This window comes from Hibiscus syriacus, unplaced genomic scaffold (genome assembly GCF_006381635.1).
Source record: "Hibiscus syriacus cultivar Baekdansim isolate YM2019G1 unplaced genomic scaffold, ASM638163v2 tig00111582_pilon, whole genome shotgun sequence".
NCBI classification, from domain to species: domain Eukaryota; kingdom Viridiplantae; phylum Streptophyta; class Magnoliopsida; order Malvales; family Malvaceae; genus Hibiscus; species Hibiscus syriacus.
Window position 1 is genome coordinate 7,936,355 of NW_024063126.1, and position 12,153 is coordinate 7,948,507.

Sequence of the window (12,153 nt, forward strand, 5' to 3'; positions counted from 1 at the left end):
GGAGCACGGTGGCTGACAGTGGTCGGACTATCGTTGGTGACAGAAATTTAGAGAGAAAGGAGAGAACTCTCATATTGGAGAGAGAAAAAAAAAGAAAAATGAGGGATTTGGCCCTTAAGGGGTCGGGTAAAAGGGTTTAAATACCCTCCTTATACGATGTCGTTTTGGGAGAAGGGTGTCTCTGTAATTTCCCTTTTGGGAAAATCATCTCCGCAGCCACTCAAAATTCGTAAACTTCCATTTTGGTTACTTGTTTCATACTTTTAATTATTTTAATTTTGTTCTCGCATTTTATTTTATTATATTTTAGTCCCTAATTTATATATGTTTAAATATTTAGGGTAAATACCCATTTTAGTCCATCATAATTTTATTAATTCATATTTATATCCCGAATGAATTAATTAGGTTAAATTACACTATTAACCATTATCTTTCATAATATTTTGAATTAGTATCTTTAATTTTAATATTTAATATTTTAATATTATTAGTTTAATTTCTTTTATTTTGATCATTATTTATTTGCAATTTTATTTTGTTTTTATTATTACTTTCTATATGTTTAAATTATTATTTTAATTATTATTTTCATCTTAGTCATATAAATATATATTTAATTAAATAATAATTTTTATTTATTTTTAATATCAAAGAAAAGGACAGTCTTAAAGCAACTAGATGTCCTATTATGATATTTTAAAAATAAATAAATATCATACTTATAAAAATCAGAAAATACATTATTTAAATTATTTTCTTAGGAAAATTATTATTTTTAATATTTATTTATTTTCTAAATATTAAGAAAGGACAGTCTTAAAACAACTAGATGTCTTATTCTGATATTTTAAAAATAAATAAATATCATGCTTATAAATATATATATATATATATATATATATATATATACACTTCATTATTTTTTAGGAAAATTATTATATTCTTATTAGTATTTATTTATTTATTAATTTATTAATATTAAAGAAAATACAGTCTTAAAGCAACTAGATGTCATTTTCTGATATTTATAAATAAATAAATGTCCTATTTACAAAATCCTAAATATATATATATATATATATTTAATATTTTTTTCTTAGAAATATCAGATTAAATTTGAAATAATACTATTATAAATTAAATTCATATTCGATTTTTTAAATTCTATTATTAGAGACAATTTATAATCGACATGTACTAATTTTGGGCATTATGGGTGTTAATCATTCCTTAAACGTAATCGATCACGAATCCCTTTTTATTTCTAAAAAGAATGAATTTTTGGTTAAACGCAGACCAATTTATATTTTAATTGATGTTTTACTAAAAAAAAATTTAAAAAATAATTTTTCTAAAAAAATCGGTGACAACTCCCAAAATATTTTTTAAATCAAAATCATTTTTTATCGACAATATTTTCTCACAAGTAAGATTTTGTTCCCTGACAAAAATCGGTTACGACACCCGCCATCTCATCTAAGCCAATCTGCCAAATGGAATGGTTTGAAGTTCGAAGCCAATTCAATTTGTGTGTTTTGAGTAATCGTTTCTTTCTCCTCTCTTCGCTTAATAAATTTCCGTCTAATTGCAGGTGTTGCAGAAACTGAATGCTCAAGCCCTCTTTCTCCGAAGGTAAATAGTAGTATTGTTTTCTATTTGTATCCAATTTTTCTGGAGTTTTGAAGGAGCCAAACATTTTGTTTTCCATTGCTTTTGCTATGATAAGCTCCAATAATGGCTATCCTAAGTTTCTTTAACAATAACTACCGAGAATAGGTTATTCTTCTAGCTCTCTTCTTTCCTCGATCATTTTGAATATTTCGTTTTATAGTTGTTTGGAGTACCTGATGCAGAGCGCAAGGATTCACACTGGTTAAATCTAAATTCACAAGAAAAGCATTAGTATAAGCTTTTATTTATTCTTTCTCTTGCCTCAGATTATTAATAGCAGAGTTTGCGAATGGATTCATATTCATTGAAATCCGTGTTCCATTTACCAGAACCTTTCCGTTCAACTTTTAATTTCAGGTAAATGTACTGTAACTTGAAATTTTCGCACGTTAAGAGTTTGACTATAACATTTTATGGATTTTGCTTGATGATGAAGGAATTTAGCACCCTACGTGGTTGAGATTCATATTCAAAATTTGTTTCAACTATTTGGGGTATCATTCATTATGTTTACAATCATGATAAAGATGAGTTTACGATTGCAATTTAAATCTCTTCCATCTAAATGATTATAAGCATAACTCAATATCAATTTTATCTATTTCCTTGAATGGCTGAAGCAAATCCATAATTCCATATGGTGGTTTGTATTGTGTTTTTGCAGGTACTTTAATTCACTGCAAAGTGAATGCTTCCCTGTTTGTTTCCTCTCCGATGTAAACATGGTTATTTCAGCTCCTACCGGAAGTGGGAAAACTGTACTATTTGAGCTCTGCATTTTGAGGCTTCTCTCAAGGTTTATCTCTGGTGATTGAAGGTTTGTGCTTATGAAGGGAACATTAAAAACAGTTAAGTACTTAAGTCCTCAGCTTTAATGTTAGTATTTTAGTAAATGCAGTCAAGCGCCTATTTTCTCTTAATTTACTCTTCAGCACTCACGTTGAAACTATTCTTATTTTTTGTTTTGATATGATTTAAAGATCTACATAGCCCCATCTAAAGCTTTAGTACAAGAGAAGCTGCGTGATTGGACCCATAAGCTTGGTTCATTGGGGATAAATTGCCTGGAGTTGACAGGTGATAACGAATCTTATAACATAAGGAATATTCAAGAAGCAGATATCATTTTAACCACTCCTGAGGTGAGTATAGTTTTCCCCAAGTAATTTGTTTTATTAAAAAGACAAGCTTATTACAAAGGTGCAGCACCCATTATAAAAAAAATGCCTCAAGAACTCTAGACTAAACCATACAAGAACTCTCAAAGCAAACTGGGAATTCACATCCATAAACCAAACAAACCAGAAGAACACTAGAAACGGTTCTACAAGAGCATCCATCATTAGATATCCTTCCAGGTCCAACACTACTGTTACAACACCAAATAACATCCTTCAATGAGCTCATGTATGAAAATTTCAATTTCCCCTGTTATTAAGAAAACCAAACAGTTAATTACTCATTTGTTGCAGTGTAATACTCATTCTAAATGGCTCTGTTGAGACATAAGTTACATGATTTAATGGTTTCATTTTTCTTTTAAATAGAAATTTGATGCTGTGACCCGGTATCGCATAAAGGATGGAGGCTTGAGCTTTTTCAGTGACATAGCACTTCTACTTATTGATGAAGTTCACCTGCTGAATGATCTTCGTGGGGCAGCTTTGGAAGCAATAGTTAGCAGAATAAAAATGCTTGCTCGCAAACCAGAAATGAAATCAAGTGCTCTGGCTTCTGTTCGGTTTTTAGCTGTGTCGGCCACTATTCCAAATATTGAGGACCTTGGTAAATTTCTCCTCTTATATGTGTGAAAGAGTTAGTCTAGTTTAATTTGAAACTTTTATTTTCAGAAGATGGAAAGTAATTTAAGTTTTTTATAACATTCACACTGCATGCCAACAAGCACAGCTGAATGGCTCGAGGTCCCTGTCCAAGGAATCAAGAGGTAATTTATTCATGGAATTGCTGCATTATCTTCTCTTAGTTTGCTGTAGAATTATATTTCCTTTGTCTTTCTAATGTTTTAACAGGTTTGGAGAAGAAATGAGGCCTGTAAAGTTGACCACTAAAGTTTTTGGTACACATTTTCTTTTTAGATGTTCCATCTTCAAAATTGTCTTTTCGAAGTTATTTCCCTTGGGTGCATTTCTTTGATAAAAGAACATACCTTCCTTGCAGGATATGCCTCGGCAAAAAATGACTTCTTATTTGAAAAGGCAAGTAATTGTATTTGATTATTAAGTCATACACCTTCTTACTAGAAAGATTCATAAGAACATATATCATTAGCGAAAAGTTTGCATTCATCTAACATTCTTTTGGTAAGATAAATTAAACTAACATTAGTCATTGTCTCTATGTGTCATCATCCAGCGCCTGCAAAATTATATTTTTGGTAAGATTCAACTTCTTGACTTATGTCTTATTAAAGGTTATTGTCTGCTTCTATTGTATACACAAATAATATTTTATGATAAAAGAGCATATATATAACTATTGGTAGGAACTGATTGCAGATATTCTGATGCAATATTCAAGAGGAAAATCTGCTCTAGTTTTTTGCTCAACAAGAAAAGGGGCACAAGAAGCAGCACAACGCCTCTCTCAGATAGTAATGACCTTTGGTTATTCAAATCCATTTATTAAAAGTCATGAACAACAACAAGAAAGGCTAAGGGAGGCTTCCCTGTCATGCAGTGACAAACAGATGCAATCTTATATTCTTTATGGAGGTAAAGGGTGAACGTATTCTGCCATAACACGTTATTTTGAAAAAAAGCATGTCAAGTTGATGTCACATACTATGTTTGCAGTTGGTTATCATAATGGCGGGCTTAGTCTTAAGGATCGTAATCTCATTGAAGGTCTTTTTTAGTGGTGATGTCCAAGTTTTATGCACCACAAATACTCTTGCCCATGGAATCAACCTACCTGCTCATACAGTTGTAATAAAATCAACACAACATTTGTATGTCAAAACGTTTTCAAGTAAAATATTTATTATCTTTAAGATAAGAGGAAAGAGCATCTATTGTGTCTAATGCTTCAAAAGTTTCATTTTATTCAGCAACAAGGAAAAAGGCCTTTACATGGAATATGACCGATCAATGGTACTACAGGTATGTTATTATATATTTATATGCTGCTTCTATATCTATATTTTCATTTTATTCAGCAACAAGGAAAAAGGCCTTTCCATGGAGTAAGACCAATCAATTTTTATGTATATGGTTATATTTACAACTGTTTTTAGTTCTTCAGATGTGTGGGAGGGCAGGTCGGCCACCATTTGATGATACAGGGATGGTTATAATCATGACTAGACGTGAAACAGTAATTTAAAGCTGTGTTTTGTTCCTCTTCCATGCATATTTCTTTTAGTACCTTTAATTTAGCCATGCTTGATTCCTGCTAAATTGTCTTTTATGATTTCATACGTGATGTCAGGTCCATTTATATGAGAATCTCCTGAATGGATGTGAAATGGTAGAATCACAGTATGTTCACAACTTCTAAAATCAATTTGTAATATCTTGTTTTGACTTTTTTTTTCCCTTGAAGTACTCGTGTTTGGCAGTTTATCCGGCACGGTTATATGGGTATACTTCAAATACATGAAAAGGCCTAAAAAAATTTAACATATCCATATTGGACACTTATTGACACTCAAAAGTTATCAATGCTTTCCTATAAGATTTTCTATTCTTATTTCTGCACATAGTGCTCGACTTCTATGAAAATTGGCCATATTTTTCTAATTGTGAGCTTCACATTTTTCTTAACAATGTAGATTGCTATCTTGCTTGACGGAACACTTAACTGCAGAAATAGTTCAACTGACCATCTCTGACATCACAAAGGCAATTGAGTGGATGAAGTGCTCATATTTATATGTGAGAATGAAAAAGGCATGTATATAAGTGGATTGCCATGTTCTGAATGATATAAATTTCTTCCCTGTACTTGAAATTTGACACCTTGAATACACAATCAGAATCCTCAGAATTATGCAGTTAAAAAGGCAATTCGAGGAGAACAAATAGAGAAGCATATCCAAGGTATAGTGCTTTCCATATTGATTTATTGAATTTGTTTTGACATCCATATTACTCATGAATGCTGTTTGAACCAGAAATTTGTGTTCGAAATGTTAATGAGCTTTCATGCCACCAAATGATTCAGACTGATCAAGATGGTTTTGTCTTGAAGCCACAAGGTATCTTGAAATTGTTAAGTATTCTCTTAGCTTTCCTGAATTATAAACATATCAATAATTCCTACCCCTTTCTTCTTTTTTTTCTTCAGAACCAGGAAAATTGATGACAAAGTACTATTTGAAATTTAACACCATGAAACACATTATGCAAGCACCATCAAGCTGTAGTATGGAAGATGTACTGCAGATTATCTGCCATGCCGAGGAGATTGCTTGTATGTATGCCTATCTAGTAATAGTTGTTTTCCCCTATGTTATTTGAACTTTAGGTGTGAATAATGGACATGGATTCCGATATCTATGACTGGTAAACATGAGCACTTAAGGAAAAATGGAGAGTAAGTAATCTTTTGTACATGTTATTCTAAAGGAACTATGAGTGTGATGTATTAATTTTCTGGAAATGAAGGGATACAGCTCAGACGCAATGAGAAGAAACTTCTGAATGACATAAATGGAGATAAAGATGGCCGCCTCCGGTTTCATGTCAGCGGTGATAAAGGGAAACGGAAAAAACGCATTCAAACTAGAGAAGAGAAGATATTTGTTTTGGCAAATGACTGCTTAACGGGGGATCCTCTAGTTCATGATTTATCCATGAGCCAGGTTTAATGACCTCAATTCTATTATATTTTTTACCTCAAAGACATATCTTCGTTTTAGAAAAAAAAAACACTTAAAAGTTGAACTGACGAAATTATGAATTGGGTTTGTTTGCTTTAGGATGCAAATTCAATATGCTCAAATGGGTGCAGGATTGCTAAGTGTATGAAAGAGTATTTTATATATAAAAAGAACTACAGAGGAGCCCTGAACTCGTCCCTTCTAGCAAAGTCATTATATCAGAAACTCTGGGATGACAGTCCACTCTTGCTGAAACAATTACCTGGCATTGGAATGGTGACAGCAAAGGTTTTCTTTGACGAGTATTAATTTGTTTGATAATGCTACATTTATTCAACGATATTGCTCGCATCCTGATATCAGTGTTAGGCATAAATATGGATCAGAGGGACGTGCTATATATTTTTTAAAAGGCTTATAGTATATTTTTGAAGGATTCTTGGCGGGTTATAACCTTGTATCCGTGTTCAATATGCATTGGATATAGATATAATACAGGGATACCTCGAAAAAAAAAGAAGTGGGAACAACATAGTTCTCTAAATATTTGTTTGATTCAATATCCTCACATTATACTCCTAAGCTAATGCTTTTATTCAGGCACTGCATTCAATGGGAATTAAATCATTTGAGAGCCTAGCTGAAGCCGATCCAAGGAGAATAGAGATAGTTACTGGGAGAAAATTTCCTTTTGGAAATCATATCAAGGAGTCTCTCACGTCTTTGCCTCCAAAAGTTGCCATTAAGATTGAGCTAAGTGAATGCCAGAGGCAAGGAAAATCCAAGTTAGCAGTAACATTGACGAGGTTATCATCACAAAGAGTCCAATCAACAAAGCGACACTTTGCTGATATGGTACACTATCCAGAAAGCTTCTTCATATTTCTTAATTAGACATTAATGAAATATAATGTAATTTTTTTTCTCTTACAGATTGTTTCTTCTGAAGAAGAAAACCTAATTCTTTTCCATGAGAAGATAAGGTGCTAATGCTATTACATTAATTTATATCCAGTGTTTGGATACTTTCATTTTGAGCATTATATATGGGCGTTTCTTTTGAAACATATTTCTTATTTACTCAAATATTTTAGTCAAACAGAAGTCGGGAAGACTTTGGTGGAAAGCTTAATTCTAAATGCTATCTTTGCTTCTTTCCTCTATATTATGTTCTAACTTTATCTGATTCGGCTGCAGCAGAGTGGATGAGTTTTTAAGGTATGCAAGCTTCTTCTCGAACTCCTTAATTTTTAAAGATCAGCCTAATGATATTTTGAAATAAGTTGTTGCCAGACATTGCAGTTTATGTTTTATGATTGTGTTCGAAGTATTATACGTTTACATAAATTTGACATGCTTATAATTCATTTTATATAAATTTTGGTACATTATGTATTCGGGTTTTGTGCTATTGTTTTTGTTCCAAGTTCAAAATTGCTAAGTTACGAACTGGATTTGTCGGATTAGAGTTCAACTTCAAACTAGATGAAGATGGAAATAAATCCTCTCAAAACCAACGCTTTTTCGCAATAATTTCTTCCTAGTTCCAATAGACTTGTCAAAATTACAGACCCAATAAGCATATATTGCTGATTGACTATATGTATGAATTTAGCTCAACATTCTAAGTATCATCTGCTTAGTTCTGAATGATTAATTAGCCACATATTTCCCTTTTTTCTACCGTTTGAGGTAGAGGTGTTTGGTTATCCTTGCAGCCCCTACAGCACGACAATCCTCGTTTCAACCCCCCTGGAAAAGATAACCATAAAAGCTGATCTTGTTTTTGAAGAATACAGCTAAGTTTCTAAAAGTCTTAAATACACTGCCCAAAAATTACAGAGGCTTTGGACTCATTTCGGGGTGTTATCCATGCAGTTGGCCTTGATCTCCATGAAAAACTTCTGCTAGTTAAGGAGATCGATTCAACTCCCAATCCTAAACGTGCAAAGAAACCATCTCAGTTTTTCGCTCCTCAGGAAGTTTATGTTATAGAAGATGACAAAGCAGCCAAACATCAATCTCTGGCCCGAAGACCTACTGATTCGATTGAATCTAAAATGGAAAGTTCTGCAATGTGAGAAACAGAATATTCTTCTAGATTTCAAGTACCTCATTTCATTTCACTTCACTTCACCCTTTTATCTTGTCATATAATTCTTTTCTATTGCAGGCCCAGTTTCAATCTCTTGGCTGAAGAACCTGGAGAAGGTATGGAATTAATCTGTGATCTTCATTACATATCTTGGTATCTTTTTTCCTATTTCACTCTGCATTTCTGCCTCGAATGCTGTAGGAGAGCTTACTTCTGGAACTGAGAAAGATGACTGTAAAATCATCACAAAGCAGTTGATATTTGATCATATACGAGAAAAAGCCAAGAACTTCCCTCTCTTGACTCCATGGAACAATGCCTATCCTCCATCATCCGGAGGATTAATTTTCCCAATAAAGCGCTCTTCTTACCGAGAGAAAAGCAAAATCCGTCAACAGATAGTCCTTGATCCTTTGCCAGAATCCACTGAGCCAGAACAGATTGCCGATAGCATCAACAACTACCTAACCAGAAAGCGTCATATTATTGCTGGGAGCTCAATTACAATTGATCACACGTATGATTCAGGTGCATTTTTTATGAAAGTTCCGTATGAAAACTATCACTTTTTTATTCTAGTTTGGTGTTAAAATGTTACTTCTCCCGTTCAAGGTGATCTTCCACCTGAACCTGAAACGTTCTCGATGGAGAGACTGACTGGAGAAACAATATTTGATCACATAAGGAAAAAATCCAAGAATTTTCCAGTAACCAATACGCCAAAGGTCATTCGTGCCGAGGCACACAACTCAGAGAATCAACCAGGTTTTGGCAGTGACGCATTAGGTACATCAAAAGATGCAATGGTAATTTCAAAACTGGAACACGAGGAAGCCAATGGGGACGCATGTGGCACCATCAGCACAAACTTAAAGAACAATGCATTCAAAGGAGCAAATGGTGAATTGGCATCATCTATTAAAATGCCAGCGGATATTGGAAGCTCCACCGAGGGTGGTCGGAGCGACTCAAAAAGACAGTGGTGCTCCTTTGCCTCCACAGACCAAGCCAGGGAAGTAGATTCATTTCTTGGTTTTCAGAGTGTATTTTCATTTCTCTGATGTTCTCCTTTAAATCAGGTAAGTGGTGTTTACCAAGTACTCACTTTCATCTTAAATTTTGCTGCATTTCATTGCTCTTTCTACGTTCATTTTCTTTAATAGGACTCAAATCTGATACCTGAAATTTTATTAATCAATTCATATTAATAGTGTTTTAGTTATTTCTTTTTCGTATCCATGTTAAATCGTTTCCTGTTAATAGGGATGTAAAAAGCTGACCCGACCTGCAAAACTGACTGAAACCGCGAGTCAAAATTGTTTTTAACCTACGCTGTAGCGATCCGAAACCGACTCGAGTCGGAACTAGTGTTTACCTGAATCCGAGTTGGACCTGGAAATTGTAGATCTGAACCCGATTTGCAAACGACCTGAACCCGAATTGAACTGAAACAATGATACCCGGACCCGACCTGCATCCGACTGATATGAACTCAAACCCGAGATTGACCTGGTAAATAACTGATATTACCCAACCTGTTTTCAACCTGACTTGTGATAAATCTGACCTGTTTCTAACCTGACCTATAAATGATCCGACTTGTTATTGACCCGATCTGATATTTACCTAACTTGACATTTATCTGACTTATATATTATCATTGACGAAATTATAAGATTTTAATAAAATTAAGAGTTTTTGAATTTATGATATAACTAAAAAAGTAATATGATTAATTTTTAAATGTTATAATAAATATTTATTATGATAATTAAATTAATAAATAGACTTATTATATAAAATTATTTAAATGTAAATTATATAAAACATGATTAATTAGGTGTTAAATAATTAGTATGTCACATTGCATATTATATGGTTCATAAATAGTAGTGCATGTCATATTAATTTCATTTGCATAATTAGTATTTTAGTTGCATGTTAGGTTAATTCACATTAATAGCCCATTTATTTTGTTGTTATGAATAAGTAATAATAAAACCCAAAAATAAGTTCATTTGCATTAGTGCTAGTCCATTTACATTAGTTTCCATAGTCCCAATACATAAACCCACTCTTTTATTATAAATATATATGCATTAGTTTTAGTCTATTTATATTAGGGTTTATGATTTATGGTTTAGTATTTATGGTTTATGGTTTATGGTTTAAGGTTTAAGATTTAGAGTTTGTATAAACTATATACTTTATTACTTTATATAGTTTATGCATAGTGTTTCTATAAACTATATAAGTAATTTACTTTATATAGTTTATATATATACTATACATGGTTTATACATACATGTACTATAAGATACATATATAGTTCAGAGGTTAGGGTTAAGGGTTGAAGGTTTCTATAAATTATATACTTTATTACTTTCTATAGTTTATGCATAGTGTTTCTATAAACTATATATATATATAATCTATAGATTACTTATATTAGTTATACATACATATATATACTATATTAATATAAATTATAATTTATAAACTATATATTTTATATAGTTTATACATATATAGTTTTTTTATATATATATATATAGAAATTAAAAGTAATTAGAATGTACACATGATTAAATTGCATCGAATTGAAAATTCAAGAAGATATTTACAATTAAACCATGACTAAAATGAAAGAAATCAAAAATCAAATACAAGTGAAAAAATGATGATTGTTGGAGGAGCATGAGCCTAAATAACCCAAAATATCTTGTTGGACACTATCCTTGGTGTGAACTTCCCAAATTTTCTATTTCCTCTAAATTCTCAAAATTTATCAATTTCCCTCTAAATTCCCAAATAAAATCAAAAAGTTTTACTCAAAAAACTCTTTCTTTTAAAAAGTTTTCTCCCACCACACACTTTGAATAATATATATATATGTGTGTATAAAACTAAAAAAATAATATGATTAATTTTTAAATGTTATAATAAAATATTTATTATGATAATTAAATTAATAAATAGACACATTATATAAAATTATTTAATAAAATTATTTAAATGTAAATTATATAAAACATGATTAATTAGGTGTTAAATAATTAGTATGCCACATTGCATATTATATGGTTCATAAATAGTAGTACATGTGATATTAATTTCATTTGCATAATTAGTATTTTAGTTGCATGTTAGGTTAATTCACATTAATAGCCCATTTAATTTGTTATTATGAATAAGTAATAATAAAACAAAAAAAAAGTCCATTTGCATTAGTGCTAGTCATTTACATTAGTTTACATATGCCCAATACATAAGCCCACTATTTTATTACAAATATATATTCATTAGTGCTACTCTATTTATATTAGGGTTTAGGGTTTAATGTTTATGGCTTAAAGTGTAGGGTTTAGGGTTTATGATTTAAGATTTAGGATTTTTTATAAACTGTATACTTTATTACTTTATATAGTTTATGCATAGTGTTTTTATAAACTATATAAGTAATTTACTTTATATAATATATATAATATATATATATATATATATATATATAGTTTATATATACTATACATGGTTTATATATATA

The 12,153-nt window shown here is 31.4% G+C and overlaps 1 pseudogene; it reads left to right on the forward strand.

Annotated features, from left to right (window-relative positions):
* The first annotated feature begins 1,911 nt into the window (after positions 1–1,911).
* LOC120165297 lies at positions 1,912–9,811 on the forward strand (annotated as a pseudogene).
* Positions 9,812–12,153: the final 2,342 nt, after the last annotated feature.